This window comes from Gobius niger (assembly GCF_951799975.1).
Source record: "Gobius niger genome assembly, chromosome: 12".
Classification (NCBI taxonomy): Eukaryota; Metazoa; Chordata; class Actinopteri; order Gobiiformes; family Gobiidae; genus Gobius; species Gobius niger.
Genome location: NC_136863.1, coordinates 12,820,975 through 12,839,873, shown reverse-complemented (window position 1 = coordinate 12,839,873; position 18,899 = coordinate 12,820,975).

The following is an 18,899-nucleotide window of genomic DNA, read 5'->3' as shown; positions in this document are numbered from 1 at the left end:
AGTATCCATGTAACATTTCTGAGACCGGACGACTTGCACTTGTGTGGTATGTCAGTTTCACTGTTTGTAATGTGAGTCTATCAATGTTTAATTCCTTTTTTTTTTAATGTGATTTTGTAGCACTGTTTTTGAATCAGAGATAATATATGAAAGCTCCTCTGTATCGGGCTGTAATGAAGTGAAAAGGCTGTGCAGAGGAAATGTGGGGTAAATAAAGAATATTCAATACTAGCAGAAATGCGCTCCTTTTTCTCACATTCAAATGAACTACGTTTTGCTGAATTGTCCTCAAGACCAATAGGAGGCAGTGTTAAGCCACAGATACGCCAGATGCTGTCAGTCGCTGATAAGTTTGTGCTTCCTCTTCCCCTTGGAAAAGCCTTCAAGGAGAGGTCTCACCAGTGCAGAACTCGCATGTAGTTCAGAGCTTCACTTTTTCAGTTTTGTAAAGTCTAGTTGTTGGAAGACTTGAAATGCATCTTTTATAGATGAAGCAAAAATAGAGCAGTCCTGGTTTAGTGCACATAGCCCCTGGGACTGATTATGGGGCAATGCTTGCATTGAGGACATGTGATCATATATTATATTCAAACATTCTCAGCTGTAACCTTGATTTGGTGAAGAGAACACTATTGGATCTGCTTTACTGCATACAGTTCTCCAGCAGCCTCCACTTCATAGTGTTCTATTAAAACACCAGGTAGAGTAGTGTTAAGTTTAGGCCTATAAACAGATGAAATCAACTAATGGGAGCTGATTTCTTCAACTTTGTTGTAATTAAACAAATAATTCCCGTTGCCGGCTGTAATTAGTACAAACCACATTATAGTACACGACAGCTAATTATTATGAGCCAAAGGCTGCAGAGTCAAGAACTGATGCGTGCAGAATGCCGTGTAACAAGGATGTGGCCAAAAGTCATCTCCTTTAACAAGTACAAGCACATTTACTTCATAGAAAGTCCATTGAAAATGCAAAACATGACACATGCACAGGCTCTTCTGTGCAGAGACCTCTCCCAGCAGATCTAATTACAGACCGCACAATGAATGTACCCTCATCCCTGAACCCTGCTACATTTGTTATGGACAAACCACCAATTATTATTGTCCTCCCACCTGCACACAAACAACTGCAGTTTGTTTTCATTTAAAAACCTGGCTGTGAACACGATCTTGAGATTTTCGTTTTCTTTTTATTTGCAATGTGGTTTTGTCATGAGACGGGCTGATGTTTTTGTCCTCAGCACTCTGAGTCAAGGAAACAGTTTCTATCATTGATTCATGGCCATAAAAAGTGATAGACATATCTGCTCCCCTGAAAGCCTGTGAGTGGCAGGTGCAGACACAAACATTTGTTAAAGCTGAGAACTTTTAATGCCTTGTGGTAAAGGCAATGTCACCATGTGGGGGGGAAAAAGCCACATTTAGATTTACAATATACACCAAGCAACAGTTTTATTGGTTAACATGGTGTTGAACAGATGCTTCAGATAAATTAACTGCTTTAAACCAGTGGTAGACTCATTCAGGGAGCTACAGGAACGCTTAGCTCTAGCTACATGTTCTGAATAGAGCTCTGTGTCTCAGTTAAAGCAGTCCTGTCACTGTGGCCTTCCACGTCCACGCTGTGTGATTCAGGTGATCACTCATCGCTCCATATGGTGTGGATCCCCCTGTAGCAGGTCTTTCTTCTGTGTTTCTTCTGTGGTGTAAATGTGCTACAGAAGTTTGTTTTGACTGTGTGTGCTGGCTGTACACACATATATTCAGTGGATCCAGGAACAATAGTCGGTAATTCTGAGATTAGAAGAACCTAAAGTGCTGTGTAGACTCGTCCATTAAGCAGTTGTCGACGTCGTGGCTCCTTTCAGAAAGGAAGAGTTGAAGCCCTCCTTCTGGCCCCTCATGTCCCACAGTCTAACGTGACATATTGAGACTTTGCATATTCATGATGCATAAGCAGATGCACAAGAGGCTTGTAGTTATGCATCCTTGTTTAACCTGCCGCCAGTAAGACAATTGAAACGTGCATTTACTGATATTTGTTCTTACCAAAACAGACATTAAGCATCAAAAGTCTTGCCGCTGTTGTTTCAGGGCTGCAGGTTTACAACACGAGGTCCAGTTCCCCGAAGGATGAGTGTGAACTGACTCAACACACCTGGAGTAAGAGAGAGAGAAGTGGAAAATAATGTCAATTTAGCTCCTCTTCACACAGAAGTGCTACAGAGAGCTGTGGATGTGTCTGGGGGTGGATAGAGCAGTGAGGACTGAACTGGCAGCAACAGAAGCAGCGGAAGAGAGAGATGTTTCAGTTTCTGGCTTCTCACAGTAAACAACAGCCAAGACTATCATTGGAATATTGCAGTCCTGTTAAGAATCTACTGTGTACAAGATTGACAAAATCAATCTAAAAAAAAGAGATGTAACACTCAATTAGTGAATACCAATTCCTTCTCCAACTGACAGAAAACGTATGTTCACTAAACTGTACGTTAATTGGTATCTTTGTCCTCTGATGAGAAGTTAAGGGTCTAGAAAAAGAGCAAGGAAAGAAGACAAAAAAATCCTATTTTCTATGGGGTCAGCACTTGTGAGAGTGTGCACAAGTTATCTTTGAGGGGGAAAAAAACATTGTTGCTACCTTGACATTTAGAGACGGCCAAGGGTTGACCTTAGTTCCAGGAACGGAGGTTGTGAGGGCAGATTAGCAGCCTCCATTCAGTCTATTCCAGGGCAGCTGTGGCTCTATTTACCAGCAGTGAGTGTGGGGAGTGAATTTCATTCATTTCATTTCCATCAATTTTAGGCAGCAGCATATAGAATAAGATAACAGTATGTAAACATAATAATTTCTACCTGAAAGGGAGTGGGAAGAAGATCATTTACTTAATCCCACCCCAATCCTCAGTTTGTAATTGACATTTTGAGCTTCACTGTTACTTTGTCCCGAGATTTATATACAGGTGGCGTCACCACAGGCAACAAATAGTTAGTACATTGTAACAATGGTAAAGAAACAACAAGCACGTGTGGCCATTAATTTTGCACTCTTTCAAGACCCTAATGTCAAAAAATGTACACTCCAAAAAAGAGCCTTAAAATAACCATACATTCATAATTTTTTTCCTGCTTCTTTTTACAAAAATCTTCAGTGGCTTTTGATAGGCCGCGGGCTCCAGTGGCTTTCGGGTTAAAATGACCAAAGGCCCCACAAGGGGACTATATGTAGTTAAAAAAAAAAATCATGGATTTTCTTCCCCCTACATGTTTTGGCGCTGTCCTAAGATGTAGAATGAGCGCAGACCTATTCACCACAACTGTCTCTAAAATCCTGCACTGTCACTCAAAAAGCTGCTACTTCAGGTCCGAAGTGCCATCATGCACGAGCTTAACATAGAAGCTGGAGTTACACATATGACCAGAGGTGGCAGCAGTGAGTATAAAATGACCAACTTGCATCCAGTCCCTTTAACACTATGAGTACAACAGACCCTGTTATTTACTGGACGCTTTGTTTTGTTTGCATTTTTTTGTTGCAGGATCTACTCATGTTTTGTAGAAGTATATATACTGTATATGAAGAGAATACATTTTATAATGTTATATAAAGCCACACATGCCTTCTATTGTTCTGGACGTTCACTGGTGAATGAAACACTGCTACGCTCTTCCCAGAAGATGGTGAAAGACAGTAGGAGGAAGAGGAAGGAGGAGCTGACCAGGTGGAGCTGACCAGTGCAGGACACCACGCCCTGAAACAGGGACAACCCCAGGAGGCGCTGCACCGTTTCAGAGGATCAGAGTAGACTGAAGGCAGCCAGCCAGATTTCCTCCAGGTGCAACGGTTTCCTCTACTTCCAAAAACATGCGGGTCAGGTTGACCCACAGTGGCGGCGCGACTCAGGACCAGCGCCTGAACACTATTTTGCTGTATGCTTGTACAATGACAAATAAAGCACTTACTTACTTACTTCTTATAGAAATCTTATAATGTCTGCGTCAAGCATTATGGCTGCCATTATTACCAATGTCTGTGCTGTCAATACCACTGCCACCTCTGCAGTTGTCATTATCAACTGCTAAGTAATAAATAAAATAATGAGGCAGGCCTTTCAAACAGTGTTCTGCCCATTAAATGATTTCATCAACGTGGTCCCAGTCGGATCAACCAACTGCTGTGTTATTATCGCTGTCTGTCAGGAGAGATATTCTGGGTAACGTTTGGGGAAAGTAAGAGATAGTCAGAACGGTGACAATTTCCTGCTTGGACAGTGAAGAATGGGATTTACACCCGCTGAGACAAAGTGGAGAATTAATGAGGAAAATGATGATACTTGTGCACACATAGTGGGCGAATATACTGTACATATGAAGTTAAGACTTGGAAAGCTGTATTATCATGTTGCAAACTGAACTGAGCAGTGAGTAACAAAGCAGACTCCTAGACAGTGTTGGGGAGTAACTAAATTCATGCATTTAGAAGATTGATTTTAAGGAACTGTATTCTGGTCAAGTTACACTATCATTTGAGAATATTTACAAAACAGTTACTTTCCAAATATCAAGCAAATTCGTCTCAGTACTCAATTTTTCAATTTTAGCTCCATACATGATTAAGAAATAACTTTTAATGTTGAGTTGTTTTTTCCTCTTTAAAATGTCTTATGTCACAGTTCATGCCAACACAGCACATGTGTCACATGATGCTGTATCTGATGCTCCTGTGCCTTTGCCAAGAGAGTTTAAGTGAGTTTATAACAGGTGTTCCAACAGTCTTCATTTTTGTAATTATATGTCATATTTATATATAAACATTATAGTATTGCGATACAGTAAGTAATATGTTTACCTTAAAATGTGTTAAAAGAAAACGGTCATGTGTCTAAGATTTATAAACCCATTGCCACTTGACAGTTATTGAAGTGTTTAGATCGAAAATTAAACACAAAATGTTTGCTACTGAAAAACAAAGGAGTACGGGATTAAAATGCCTCACAAGTACACAAGTATTGAAAGTACTGCGATACTTGGTATTGAAGCACAAAGTATTGCGATCCAAATCCAATCCGATATTTTGTCCCAGCCCTAATACTAGTACCTAAATGTCTTTTTTCCCCATGAATTATGCATTAATTAATGTACCCTCTCATTATCAAACATTACCAAGTCCTTTTTTCTGTCTGGAACTGGAAAAGCCTTTCAATGCCATGGCTGAAATAACACTGTTATATTATTACTGCTGCAGTGTTTTTTTTAAAAGGCTTTAAATGCTGGACTATGTTTGAAAAAGGCCTAATTCTGTAATGTATTTCTTATTTATCTCTCTGTGTTGAGCTGGTCATTAGGAGCATGTTTAGTATTGATGGCAACAGTATAGTCCAAGATGTTGAAGAAAGTATTTGGAAACTATATGGGTCAGTCAAAGCCCAAATTCATGAAGTTTGTATCTTTACAAACAAAAATGATATTACTATAAATATAGATTAAATCCTATAAACACATCTTCAAGACAAAAATACATTTGTTCATGCTATACCTGTTTTTGATCATGTAGAGCAGAGTCTGTTTATACACTTTTATCCACCAATATTTCATTTATTACTTTTGAGTCGTGTTGGTAGAAATCATTTGACACATTTGAAACACTTTTATTTAGCTTTTACGCATTACATAGTATAATGTAGTTCATCAAAATGTATTGGGGCCTATTCAGTCTTGTGCCTTTTTATGTAGCAGCAGAAATAGCCAACAGAAAAAAAGCCAAAATAGCTAAATATACTCCCATCCTATTTGGTACATTACAGAAATATGAGTTTAGACTAATTCCTTTAACAATGACAAGAGAAACATTTATTGATATTTTGGAAATACATTGTTTGTCAAAATCCTTTAAAACAAAACAAAAGAAGAACATCTTAGACAAAATGTGTAAGGGTCAATTGTGTAATGTTTGGTCTCGCACAGTATCAGAGGCACCACAGGCACCAAAGTTTGTTTCCACAACACATTGAAAAAAAACTAACATTTTAAAAAGAAAAATACATTTATTTGCTAAACTTTACAACTTAAAACCAGTTTAAAGCCAATAGTCATTGCTAGATGTTGATTTTAATGTAATTTTAGAAGTAAGATAATAACAAATTCCTTTGAATCGAGTAAATTATCACTGTTGAACGGCACATTTTTGCGTCGTTAAAGTGCAATCTCTTTGAATGCTGCCCTATAGAGTTATAGCATTATGTTTTATTTAGCTCATCTTGAAACGTCATGTTGTCTTATATTTAGCAGAGAACCACGGCAAACAATCAAAACTTCACATTAATTAAACAAGTTTCAATAGAACTATACTTAAAGGGACTGATTAGAGTTTAAAAATGCTAAAATGCATTTTCCTCCCCCTTCCAGCCATAATGTGTAGAATGTGCTCAGATGCACGAGCTTAAAGGGACTATACGAAGTTTAAAAATGTTAAAACTAAGTATTTTCCTCCGCCTACATGTTCCAGCCATAATGTGTAGAATGAGCCTAGACCTGTTCACCACAACTGCCTCTAAAATCCTGCACTGTCACTCAAAAAGGTGTTAATTCGGTCCGAAGTGCCGTCATGCACGAGCTTATTATAGAAGCTGCAGTTACGCATACGACCAGAGGTGGCAGTAGTGAGTATAAAATGAATAACTTGCATCTAGCCCCTTTACTATAGAAGATGCAGTTACACATATGACCTGAGGTGGCAGTAGTGAGCATAAAACTGGCCAACTTGCCCCTTTAATGTAGCTACCATGGTGACCGTTGATATGATGTCACTATGTTCTAGAATGCCGTTTTGATTGGTTGGAACTTCACTGGGATGTTCACATGTTCCAAACTTACCTCTGACATCGCTCAGTCCGTAAAAACATTTGCCTTGAGAGACACACGTGCCTTTGCTCTTGACAAAAATTGTTTGTTTTTACTCCAGGAAGGTTTTTTTTCACAAAACGACAAAGACCTTTCATCTCGTGAGAAGGATGGCGACTATGGAGGCTAGTGGTGAGTATCTTTTTGTGGAAAACTTACTTACACACAACTGGTTTTGTGCTTAACCTTGTGTTAATCTTTCACCATCCTGTGATTTCAAAGCAAAAAGATGTCAAATATGATCTAATTTGTTATTAAATGGTAATTTTACAAGGTAGTTAGGTTCTAAATGTTGTTTTGAGTTTTGATACTGCTGTATTTGCTCCTATGGGCTGCACGATATGAGGAAAATGTTGATGTTTGATGACTGTCAAAAGTATTATGACATTGATATTGTGATATTGTAGTCAACCATTTCACCCAGAACGTTCAGCTACATAAAAAATCTAAACAAAGGTTTGTTCGTAAAATGTATTGTGTCAAAACAAGAAAATATGACCAAGACGAGGCAAAAGTCGAACCAAATTAGGAAAATGTGTTAAATTACTTCAGTTTTAGTGTCAGGTTGTAAGTGCAAGAAGTATTTGACCATATATTGTGGCTTTTCATGATGTTGTGTCATCTAACATCACATCGATGTCCTTCTACCTTTCTAAATACTTTTGTTTTTGTTCTCATTGCAGATGTAACCGTGGGCCAAATGCTCCGCGGACACAATGCCACGTACTCTGTGGTGAGGTCTCTTGGTGAGGGCTGTTTCGGCAAGGTGGTGGAGGGCCTGAACACGGACACGATGGAGCGAGTGGCTGTTAAAATAATGAAGAATCCTGCAGCCATCAGAGAGGCGGAGGACGAGGTATGATCACACTTGTTTTCCATGATTATGTGAACCAGCGTTGATGTTAACAAATATCTTAACCTCTTAGGTCAGTACTGATGGTCTCAGCTTTCAAATGAGTTGTTACACTGGCCTGTAAGCTGTAGATTTGGTTAAAGCTGAATGTGCTTGGTTAAGGCGGGGGTTAAGAGGTTAATTTAGCTGCCGCTGACTGCGGCAAAAATGTCACTGAGTGTCAGTCAAGGTTCAGTCAATTCTTTCAACAAAAATATCTGGAGATTTTATTCATAGTTTTAGTTAGGGATGCACCGATCCGATGCTGGTATCGGATATCTGAGCCGATACTGGAAAAAATACAATATTGGGTAGGCCTACAAATATCGGAGACTGAACTGACACCAGTTTTGGCTCTCACTGCTTTAAAACACAACTGCTGTATGTCATTTTGAAGGGAAGAGCCTGGAGAATTCAGTCGATGTGTTAGTTTTAATCTCCGCAAATGTATATGTGATCGCTGTGCAAAAATGCACAGTGTGTTAGTTATTTAAATTCAGCAAAAGTGTTACTTTGACCAGAATTATAACAGAATATTCTGGGTAAAATTAACACAGGTTTAAATTACACGCTAATGAATACTGAACATGTCTAACTGTGTTTTGTTGTTGCAGGTGCGAATGCTGGAGAGGATCGGTGAACTGGACACTGACCGCTGTAACGTGGTCAGCTTCAAAGAGCGCTTCGATCACATGGGCCTCACCTGCCTCGTCTTTGAGATGCTGGACATCAGTCTGTGGGACCTCGTCATGGACCATCAGTGCGTGCTGTCTCCCAGTGAGATCCGGCCTATAGCGCAGCAGCTCTTGGTGGCCTTCGATGCCCTGAAAGACGTCAATGTGATCCACTCCGACCTAAAGCCAGATAACGTGATGATGACCAACAGGAAGCTGGAGCCTTTCAGGGTCAAACTAATCGACTTTGGCCTGGCGCGACCTATCGCGGAGGTTCGACAGGGGCAGAAGAAGCAGCCCGCTGGATACAGGGCTCCAGAGGTGACTATGGGCTGCGAGTTTGGTGTTCCCATCGACATGTTTGGCCTGGGCTGCACATTGGCCTTACCACTTCTAGAGCAGCACCTGTTTCCTGCCTCTGGATATCAATCCATGAAGATGATGGTGGACCTGCTGGGAATGCCTCCTGACGACATGATTCGTGACGGACTGTTCTCTAAGTACTATTTCACAGAGGAAGAAGATGACCAGGGGAGATCAACTTGGAGACTAATGACGCCTGAAGAATTCAGCCGTGTTACCCGTGTAGACCCAGGGCAACCATCTGAACTACAGAAGCACATGAGGACTTTCGACGATTTGATCGATGTGAGTGTTCAAATCCATGACATTTACTTGACTCAACAAGTATAATAATATATTATTATTGTTATTATTATTATAGTAATTATTGTATTGTAAATACATAAAGTAGTAGCATCAGCAGTATTTACAGAATGATTTTAAATCAATGTGTGGCTGAAAATCTAACTCCCGTCTTTTTGTTTTTCCGTTGTAGATATTTATAGTGAACGACCCAGAGCAACTTGAAGACCTCCGAGTGTTTGTGGACTTCCTCAAAGGGCTGCTGACCGTGGACCCCAGACTCAGGCTGACCCCAAAGCAGGCGCTGCAGCACCCATTCATCACCATGACCCACCTGACAGAGGACAGCGAATAGTAAGTGTCACGCTTCAATAATCCTTTCAATAAAGTCTTATCTTATCTTATCTTATCTTATCTTATCTTATCTTATCTTATCTTATCAAACGTTACTTCAGTTTTAAAGCAACACTGCCTTAAAGTCAGTTTAGTTCAAATCTGTATTTTTTCCTCATTTTTTAATTTCAGGTTTTAATTTAGTTGCCAAATCATTTAAATTTTTCCATTTAATATAATCTGCTAATATAATTTACCAGACAGGTATATCAGACAGAAAAGACTGTGTAACCGAGTTTAGTGGATGTAAACTACAAAGCTCAAGAATATTTAGAAGTATTGCCTTAAAATAATATAATATTTCTGGTTATTTTGTGCAAGATATTTATTTCTATATTCTTTGTTTTTCAGCTCAAAGATTTGTAAACTCACGATGCAGCGTTTTATTTCCACTGAGTCTGACGTCCACCACAGAGGACAACCAACGGCGTCTCCAGACAGCGCCCAACGCAAAGGTTCGAGTGAGGATTCCTCGTCTTCTGCCACTGCGTCGTCTGAAGGGATTTTAGACAGAGCTGTGGAGGCATTCGCTCTGGACTTGGGATTATGTGAAGATGAGCGTTCTTCCAGCTCAGAAGAACTGACCAGTCTCTCTACTGATCATTCTTCTTCACTGCCAGAGGAGGTCTACCCGGTCCACATCAATAAGCATTTTGATGAGGAAATTGTGACCAGTTCCTCTGAAGGAACCCATGAAGACAGTTCAAGTTACGATGGAGCTCAATCAGGTTCAAGTCAGTGGATCACGAAGAAAGAAGATGGTGTAGAAATTCTTTTAAGGATTTCAGAAGGGGAAATCTCAGATACTGATGACATATCCCAGAAAGATAGCTACAGAACGGAACAATCAGAAAATACTGTCCCTCAAGAGGTTTACCCCGTCCACATCAACCAACATTTTGATGAGGAAATTGTGACCAGTTCCTCTGAAGGAGAACTGTCTTCTGACGCCCATGAAGACAGTTCAAGTGACGATGGAGCTCAGTCAGGTTCAAGTCAGTGGATCACGAAGAAAGAAGATGGTGTAGAAATTATTTTAAGGATTTCAGAAGGGAAGCGCTCAGATACAGACGACATATCCCAGAATGATAGCTACAGATCAGCACCATCTGACTCCTCTGACGACTCTCTTGTGATACGGGTGTTTTCACAGCCTGATGACGTCTATGTGGCCAGTCCCTGTGAGCCCCTGCACATCCAGCAAAATGTGGAGGAAAAGACGACGCGTCTAGAGGTTTCTGGTGAGTAACATTTGTGAAAAGTAGCATTGCTTCTAATCAAATTAATCAATTTTGTTTATGGAGCATGTTAAACATTCCCAGTTTATAACTAACTAACTAACAAAAAAATATATTGCATTTTTAAAGTAAAAACATTTAAAATTTGCTATTTCCTGTTTGAAGTTGAATTTGATGAAACAGCCAGGTTTTAAATCTTACTTTAGATAGTACTGTGGTTTTGCCTGTGTGTTCAAAGTTATTTTAGTTGCTAACTCTTTTTTTCTCATTGCAGATGTAACCGTGGGTCAGATGCTCCGTGGACACAATGCCACATACTCTGTGGTGAGGTTTCTTGGTGAGGGCTCTTTCGGCATGGTGGTGGAGGGCCTGAACGTGGACACGACGGAGAGAGTTGCTGTGAAAATAGTCAGAGTGGCGGAGAACGAGGTGAGATCGAAATTCTTTTTCCATTATTTACTCTGAACCGGTGTTAATTTTGACATACATTAATCTGGCTTGAGTTTGAGTCTTTTGACAAAAATATTTTTAGATTTAATAAAACAATTTGTTTTAGTGTATGAAAAATTAAAGTAAAGTTTGTAAAGTAAGTTTGTAAAGTTTGTAAAGTAAAGGTCTAAACCCAATACCTACTTTAGTTTAACTCGTCCTCACCAAGACACATGTTTCAACTCGAAAGTTACCTAAAACTGTGACTCAAAGACAAGACGTGTTCTTGAAGTTACAGCAATAATGTAGCTTTCATTCAAGTACAAAGTGAAACTGTAAAAATAGAGAAGCAAAATGCTAGATGATGAACCTGAAGTGAACTGTCACAAATAGAAATGGCTGCTAATATAAATGTTGTTCACTACAAAATTCTAAAATTCCCCAAAGAGGCTTATATAAGCTAATATAGTTTACATCAAGCAACTAAATATATTATTATAGCCGTCTCTCTTACAAATGAGCAGATTTCTAGCTACGACTGTCATCTCATGTTCATTGAGCACTGTAATAACTTCACAAAACTCCTCTAAACTATTTTTATAATTATATTTCAGCACATCCACATTGGTGTGTGACCCGCCAAAGTAAGAGCAGCAGTTTCACAATAAGAGTCTTTATATTGAAACTATAAAAGCAGAACTCAACTTTTAAAGACATTTTCATCTTTATTGTTCAACAAAAAATAACTGGAGATTAAGATCATTAAACATTTTCACATGAGTTTTAGTTTAATTTAGTCACCATAAAAAAACTTTTTTGTTTTGTTGTTGCAGGTGCGATTGCTGGAGAGGATCAGTGAACTGGACAGTGACCACTGTAACGTGGTCAGCTTCAAAGAGCGCTTCGATCACATGGGCCTCACCTGCCTCGTCTTTGAGATGCTGGACATCAGTCTGTGGGACCTCGAACAACCAGTTCAGCAAAGACGGGAGCCTCTGCACAGCCAGAAACATTTTGATAAGGAAATTGTAATCAGTTCTTCTGAAGGAGAACTACCTCCTTCAGAGGCATATGTGGATTGTTCAGATAATGATGAAACTGTTCCTGTCCCGCCTGTAAGCCATACCACCAGGTCCTTGGGTGGAGATGAAGACTTAGATGTCTCATGTGGTGAAAAGCCACTTACCAAAGCGTTGAGGGACATAGCTAAATCACACTTTGTCAAATCCTACACTGCAACCAGTTCATTTGACAAGGCATTCATACTTTCAACTCTTGAGGGCTTTAGAGAAAGTACTGCAGTATTTAAAGCAAAGAAACTAATGAATGACTTTTCCTACGGCGAGGAAATCCTCCTTACTTCAGCTCATGTTGTTGCAAGCGGTGGTTTCTGGGGAGTATATTATGAGATGGACAAAACAAATGCAGCTGGTCCAAATGGTTTAAGTGTTTTAAGTTTGATTTGTATCACCTTAACTTATAATAGCTATATTTCCTGGCATATGGATGTAGTGACAGGTGAAAAGGAGGAAACAGATGAAAGATTAGATAAGTTAGAGGCTGTATTATTACACAGTTCAGACAGTGGAATAGCGTTATACTACAAAGCTCCACATATAGTCCCAATGTTCAGCCCTCAGAGTCAGGATCAAAAGAGGAGCAGAATAGTAGATTTTGAGTGTCTATTAGTTCACACAGTTGTTAATGGCGGTGAATTGGACTTGGCTGTGATATTTGTGAGGTTTAACTTATCATGGCTTCAGTCTGGAGTTGTTGCTGGAGTCTTCATCATCCTCGTCTGGGACCCAGGAGGATAAGGGCGCGTCTTAGGGGGCGTTCACACTTGGTTCATTTGAAGCAAACCCTGATGTACTTCCCAGGAAGATTCTGCTTCTTTTGAGCAGGTCATTCCCAGGAAGTGCAGCAGGACTCACTTCAGATGGACCAAGTGTGAACGCCACAGAACAAAGTCACACCTCCACACAGGTGACTGTTGCATCGAGGTCCCCGACTTTCACATGGAGAAGATAGCCAGCTGCTTGTGTCAAAGCAGAATGGCATTTGTCTGATCCATCGTGCGGTCAGGGGTTTCAAAGATGTGGCATACACCTGTCTCAAGTGAGGCTTTGTTCTGGACTTCGATTTGCTTCTCTCCGTGCGTTGGCTTGGACAGTGATGGTCGAAGCATCATTTTCTCTGGTCATTTCTTCAGACTAGGGCTGGTCATCGGTTTGGGGAGAAAACTCTTATTCTAAGATAGGAGTAACAGCACCTACATAGCCAAATCATTTCAGACCAAACCAATACAAACACATACGGGTAAATTAATTGGAGCAACAGGGACCAAACATGTGAACTCACCCTAAAAACAGAGTCACACCTGATCCACAGGTGACTGTTGCATTGAGGCCCTGACTTTCACACGAGAGGACAGCTAGCTGCTCAAAGCAGAATAGCATTTGCCTGATCTGTCGTGAGGTCAGAGGTTTAAAGATGTGACATGCATCTGTCTCAGGTGAGGCTTTGTTTTGGGGGGAATCCATGTTTTACGATTTCTAAGATACGGGTAACATACACTAGATACATAGTCCTGGGTAGAAAACTACAAAACTACACAACTACACAGCCAAGTCAGTTCAGACCAAACCAATACAAAAACATATACTTTTAAATTTACTCGAGCAGTCGTTCTCCAGCTGTAGTATTTCAACCACTGATGGTACCTGGGCTTCTTCAGGTGGTATTCAGGTCATCTGTTTAGTAGTTAGGTGTTTGATTTGAAACCAGTTACGCATGATTTTGTCTATTTTAGGTCTAAATATAGGTTTAGACCTTTTTTAATGTGGTTAAGTCCTGATTTGATCTTGATCAGTTGCCTGGTGGTACTTGGCAGGGCAAATTATCTAATAATACAAATATTTTAAAAATGTAATAATATATTGAAGTAACAGGGACCAAAAGTTCAGCTTGGTTTAAGTAAGCCCGCATCTATCAGACTTGGTAAGTTGGTATGGATGTGCGAGTGGACCAGACCACAAATGAAATTCCCTCAATAGAAAAATAAAGTTCTTCGAATTGAATTTCTTATTTATTTATTTATTTTTATTTGGTTGGGACTGTGCATGTTAATGAACATACATGGGTCTCTTGCATATAAACATGCCACACCAGATTGTAGCCTTGGGCTAATTTCTCCTGTCGTCCCCCACTCGCACTCTCAAACACACTCTCATTCATCCTGGCCTATTGTACATGTTTTTAGTGGTAGGGGAAACCGGAGTTCCCGGAGGAAACCTACGTAGGCACAGGGAAAACATGCAAACTCCACAGTAAGGCCCGGTCCCTGGTGGGAATCAAACCAGGGACCTTCGAGCTGTGAAGCATGAGCACTAACCAATGTACTACCGTGCCGTGAAGTCAGTTCTGTCCCTTAATAATGATTTTTAAAGATGATTTAACTGTAGGGGTCTAGGTCTGATTGTCTCACATCCTGCTTCTTCTGCTGCAGTTTTTATTTCCCCAATAACTTTAAAGTGAAGAGATGATTTGTTTATGTTGTGTTTTTGTTTTTAAAGCCTGTAGAGACATGGCATAGACTTATTTACAATATTACTTTTATCTGTAGTCTGTTCATTACTATTCACATAGTGTCTCCTGTCCCACTCCCCCTCGGGAGTGCCTGTCTAGATCGAACGGAGGAACCCTACCTACTGGACTTGGACACCAAGTACTGGACAGTCTGCGATCTTGGCCCATCTGCTGAGGTACTCCCTTCGGCCCTGGGTCAATAGCCTGTCCGAGTGTCCGTCCATGGGAGTGGATCTCTCCTTCTGTGGTTCTCCCCAAGGTTTTGTCGTTTTTCCACCTTTTTTTTGTTTTTGTTTTTCCTTGCAGTGCTGGAGAGTCTTATTTGGATTTTATGTTTGCCTGGATACTTCATTCGCCTGAACTTTACATTGTCATATTTACTGCTGTGTTTTCGTAGGAAGAGGTGTGTGTTTCTGTTTTGTGTTTACAGAGAAACATGGAGCCCCAACGCTACATGATCACTGCTCCAGAGGGACGTGGGCTGGATACATGTGAGTGACGCTTCTGAGTCTTGTCCAAATGAATAAATGGCTAATTTTCACACTTCTGTTCACAGACACTGGAGGTGAGGTGGGTGAAGTGTCTGTTCTAGTTCTAGTGGTCTAGTGGTTGGAAAGTGTTCTAAAAGTATTCAGAATACAGTATTTAGACAAAGAATACGTTAAAAAACACATTTTAAGGCAAGTAATAATATACAAAGTATTCTCCCCAACACTGAGAAGAGATCTTATAAATCAAATAATTTTCTTGTCTTTAAGTTTTCCTGTGGCATTTATTAGACAGGACAGTTCAGGATGAAAACTAAAGAGAGAGATAAAGCAACGTGAGATCACATCCAATAGAAGATCTCTCTTTTCACATGAGGCTGCCACACATACAATACAAGCCTGACAAATCTGTACAGCAGTAATACAAAGGAAATATTTTCAGCCCCACCTGCATCTTTCATTTTGAATGGAAAACAGTCTTTAAAATGGCATCCATAACAGGAAAGATTCATGTGACTGAAACCCATCTATACTGCTGTGTCTGCAATACAAAACGTGTGATTAAAAACACCAGTTTTACATTGCAGTCACACACTTAGTTCTCGTACGTTGCCTTGGCCCTTCAGGTGCTGCATGTGTCTGTGTGGGCTAGAGATGCTGATTTGTTTCGCTAATTATCTGATTATCAAAAGCCTAATTTGCTGAGAAGAGAATTTCCAGGCTGGGACCGAGGCCAGTATGAGTCTGAACACATCTTCAGACGCATCCCGGAAGAGCTCAGCCAGCAGTATGCAATTAGATTTACAATTAAATTAAGAATAATCATAAAAGCTGTGGACTATAACTCTCCACAGCGCTCATTCATCACATTATGAACAATGGTTATTCTGCAGATTCTGGGTGATCATCAGGGAAACACTAATTTCTATGAAGAAATAGATCAACTTTCTGTAGTTATTCAAGTTATGATCTATATTCAGTGGGAATTAGTAACTTCAAAACCCTTCATTTTGTTACATTGTCATCCATGAAGATGGTAAATGTTCTCCATTTGTCACCTGCAGTACATTAGGCTCTTAAAGAGCTTTTCAAGGACCCCACAGCCATGCACACTCTTATAAACACCAGTGTGCCGCAGGCAATGGAGGTAAGGGATGAGTGAAATAAATGTCTTGCTCAAGGAAACATCTGAGCCAATGAGCCACCTCACTCTACACTGACTGAGGAAGTATAACTGTTCAACAACATTTTGCACTGTAGGCCTATCACCAAATATTAGCAAATTTGGGGAAATGTTCATAAATAAAATCTATAAAACATATTAATCTTAATATTTAAGCGTTTATTTATTTGTGATGCATAATATGTCTGTGCCTTGTCTCTCCTCTGGCACATCAGATTCCAACAGTGTGTTTACGTCAGGTTAGATATCAGCTCCGTACACTTTGGCCCAGGGGGAGGATGATCCCAAAATGGAGCCAGGTCTGACAGACTGGCTTCAAGGTGAACTGTTACAAAACAGGGATGTGGTCCATGTACCTCTGTGTCATGCAGGTGATGACAGTCAGTGTTAAGGAAAAAATCTGTACAAAAGAAAGACAGACCACTGTGTGGCGTATGCAGGGCCTCAACTTTGACCTCAGCATATTGGCTGAGTTCAAACTGTGTGTGTGTTGTGGAAGGCGAGTGTGTCCTTGTGACTCACTTGGCCTCCAGTGTTAGTACGAAGATCTATGCAGCGAACTGAGGTGTCGCGGTGTGAGATGTGCATCAGGTCTGTGGTCACTGTGGAGACCAGAGGACACACAAGAGAGGACACAAAAGAAACATAACAATTCTGTTAGCTTAAAATGGTCTGTGGAGCCCAAGCAATGGGTCAAACAGTGGGCACTAAATGTCAGCCAAGTGGAGGAGCCAGCCATATGCTAACACAGAGAGACACTGAGGGCAGAAAGCTAATCAATTGTCTGGGTCACAATGAAACCATGATACGAATGACAAGAGCCCACAGGGCAAAGGAGCAGGAGAAAGTCTAGTGTAGACGTATGTGTAGTAGAGTGGACTGCAGGTTAAACTTAAATTTAACATGTAGAAAAAGGCAACACAGATTCGTAAAATCGGCAGGACAGAGGCATTCATTTACAAAAAAAAGGATTTTTTATTAGTTACATGTTTTGATAAAATTGTCCATTTTTTTTTCTTCACGTGAACGTTCATTTCAGACAGTGTCCATATTAAACAGCACATCACAGTCTGCAATAAAAAGACGGACGACCCTGGCGATACAGGTGTAGAAGAAGAGGAGGTGTGTAACGCTGACAGGACCCTAAGAATGGGAAATCTACATTAGAACACATACAGATGTGTGGGCAGAAGTAACTATGAGGCCATTGACCTACCAGGGCGACGATGCATGGCACTCCCCAAACGACCCGTACTGAGACCCCGAACATGTTACTTGTCCAGCTATGCAGTAGCCTTTGGCCGGAGCGCCAGCATGCTAAAAACACATAGCATCGTAGCATAAGGGCTAGTGAGCCTATAGTCTGCATGAATGTAAACTGGTCAACACGCTTACCAGCGAGACGGTGGTGTGTACATATAGTTGCTGGCTTGACGCCTCGAGCTGCTGGCTTGACGCCTCCTGAACGACCACAAACAACTCGCAACTTCACCAACTTTCACGCTGTGCCCCGCTACAGCAGCAGCGTGTGACGTCAGAGGGAGGAGAGGTCATGCCAGGTGCATAACCCCCCGTATTTATAGTGCGCACCCGCGATCTGATTGGCTCAATGTAAGGGCAATATAGGCTACCCCACTACATTCGCACAGCAGAGACTGTCTTTCCTCATAAACTATATAGTCGATTATGATGATACTCTACACAGGCTGCTGTTTCACAAACCACAAAGGTATAATCCAGCTACTTACAGCTGCTGCCAATATTCCAATAAATAAAAACAATAAAGCAATCAAAACTTACCAAAATACACAACAGGTCAAAAGTTCACCCACATTTTCTATTTGAAAATTAGTATAGTCACCGGTCACTGGTTTAAAAAAAACAACAACCAGAGCATAAACAATGCTGATGGCAGATTAACCTCATTGGATCATTTGAATTACCTGTAGAAGTAATTGAAAAGAAAAAAGAAAAACACCTTTATTAATTGCTTAAACAGAAGCTACTGAATTATGGGCTATTTTATTTGACCCATGTTATTCCACAGACACAAAATATGTTGCAGTCTCTTTAGAGCACAACAAAGCAATCAAAGCTATTAAGGCTTGAAATGAAGAATTCAATTTAGGCGTGAAGAGGGTGTCTGCCTGCAGCATCCCTCAAGTGGATTCTGGCGCCAATGCTACATTTACATTGTGTCATGTTGATTTGTGAGCCTGAGGCAAATCTTTATTTCAGCTACAAGTGCCTTGTAAGGAGTTGTTTGTGAACATGACCCACTGCACCGTAATTGCTCTGATTATTACTACTGAACCTGTGGTTTGGAATAAAATGAATTGGTAAGTGTGAGCAACATTAAAAGTAAAATTTTAAAAGCTGACTGAGTTTGCAAACATCTGTCGAAGATTGTTTAACTGAAATCACCCCATAGTTTCAAAAGAAATTCACTTGAATACAGTTTAAG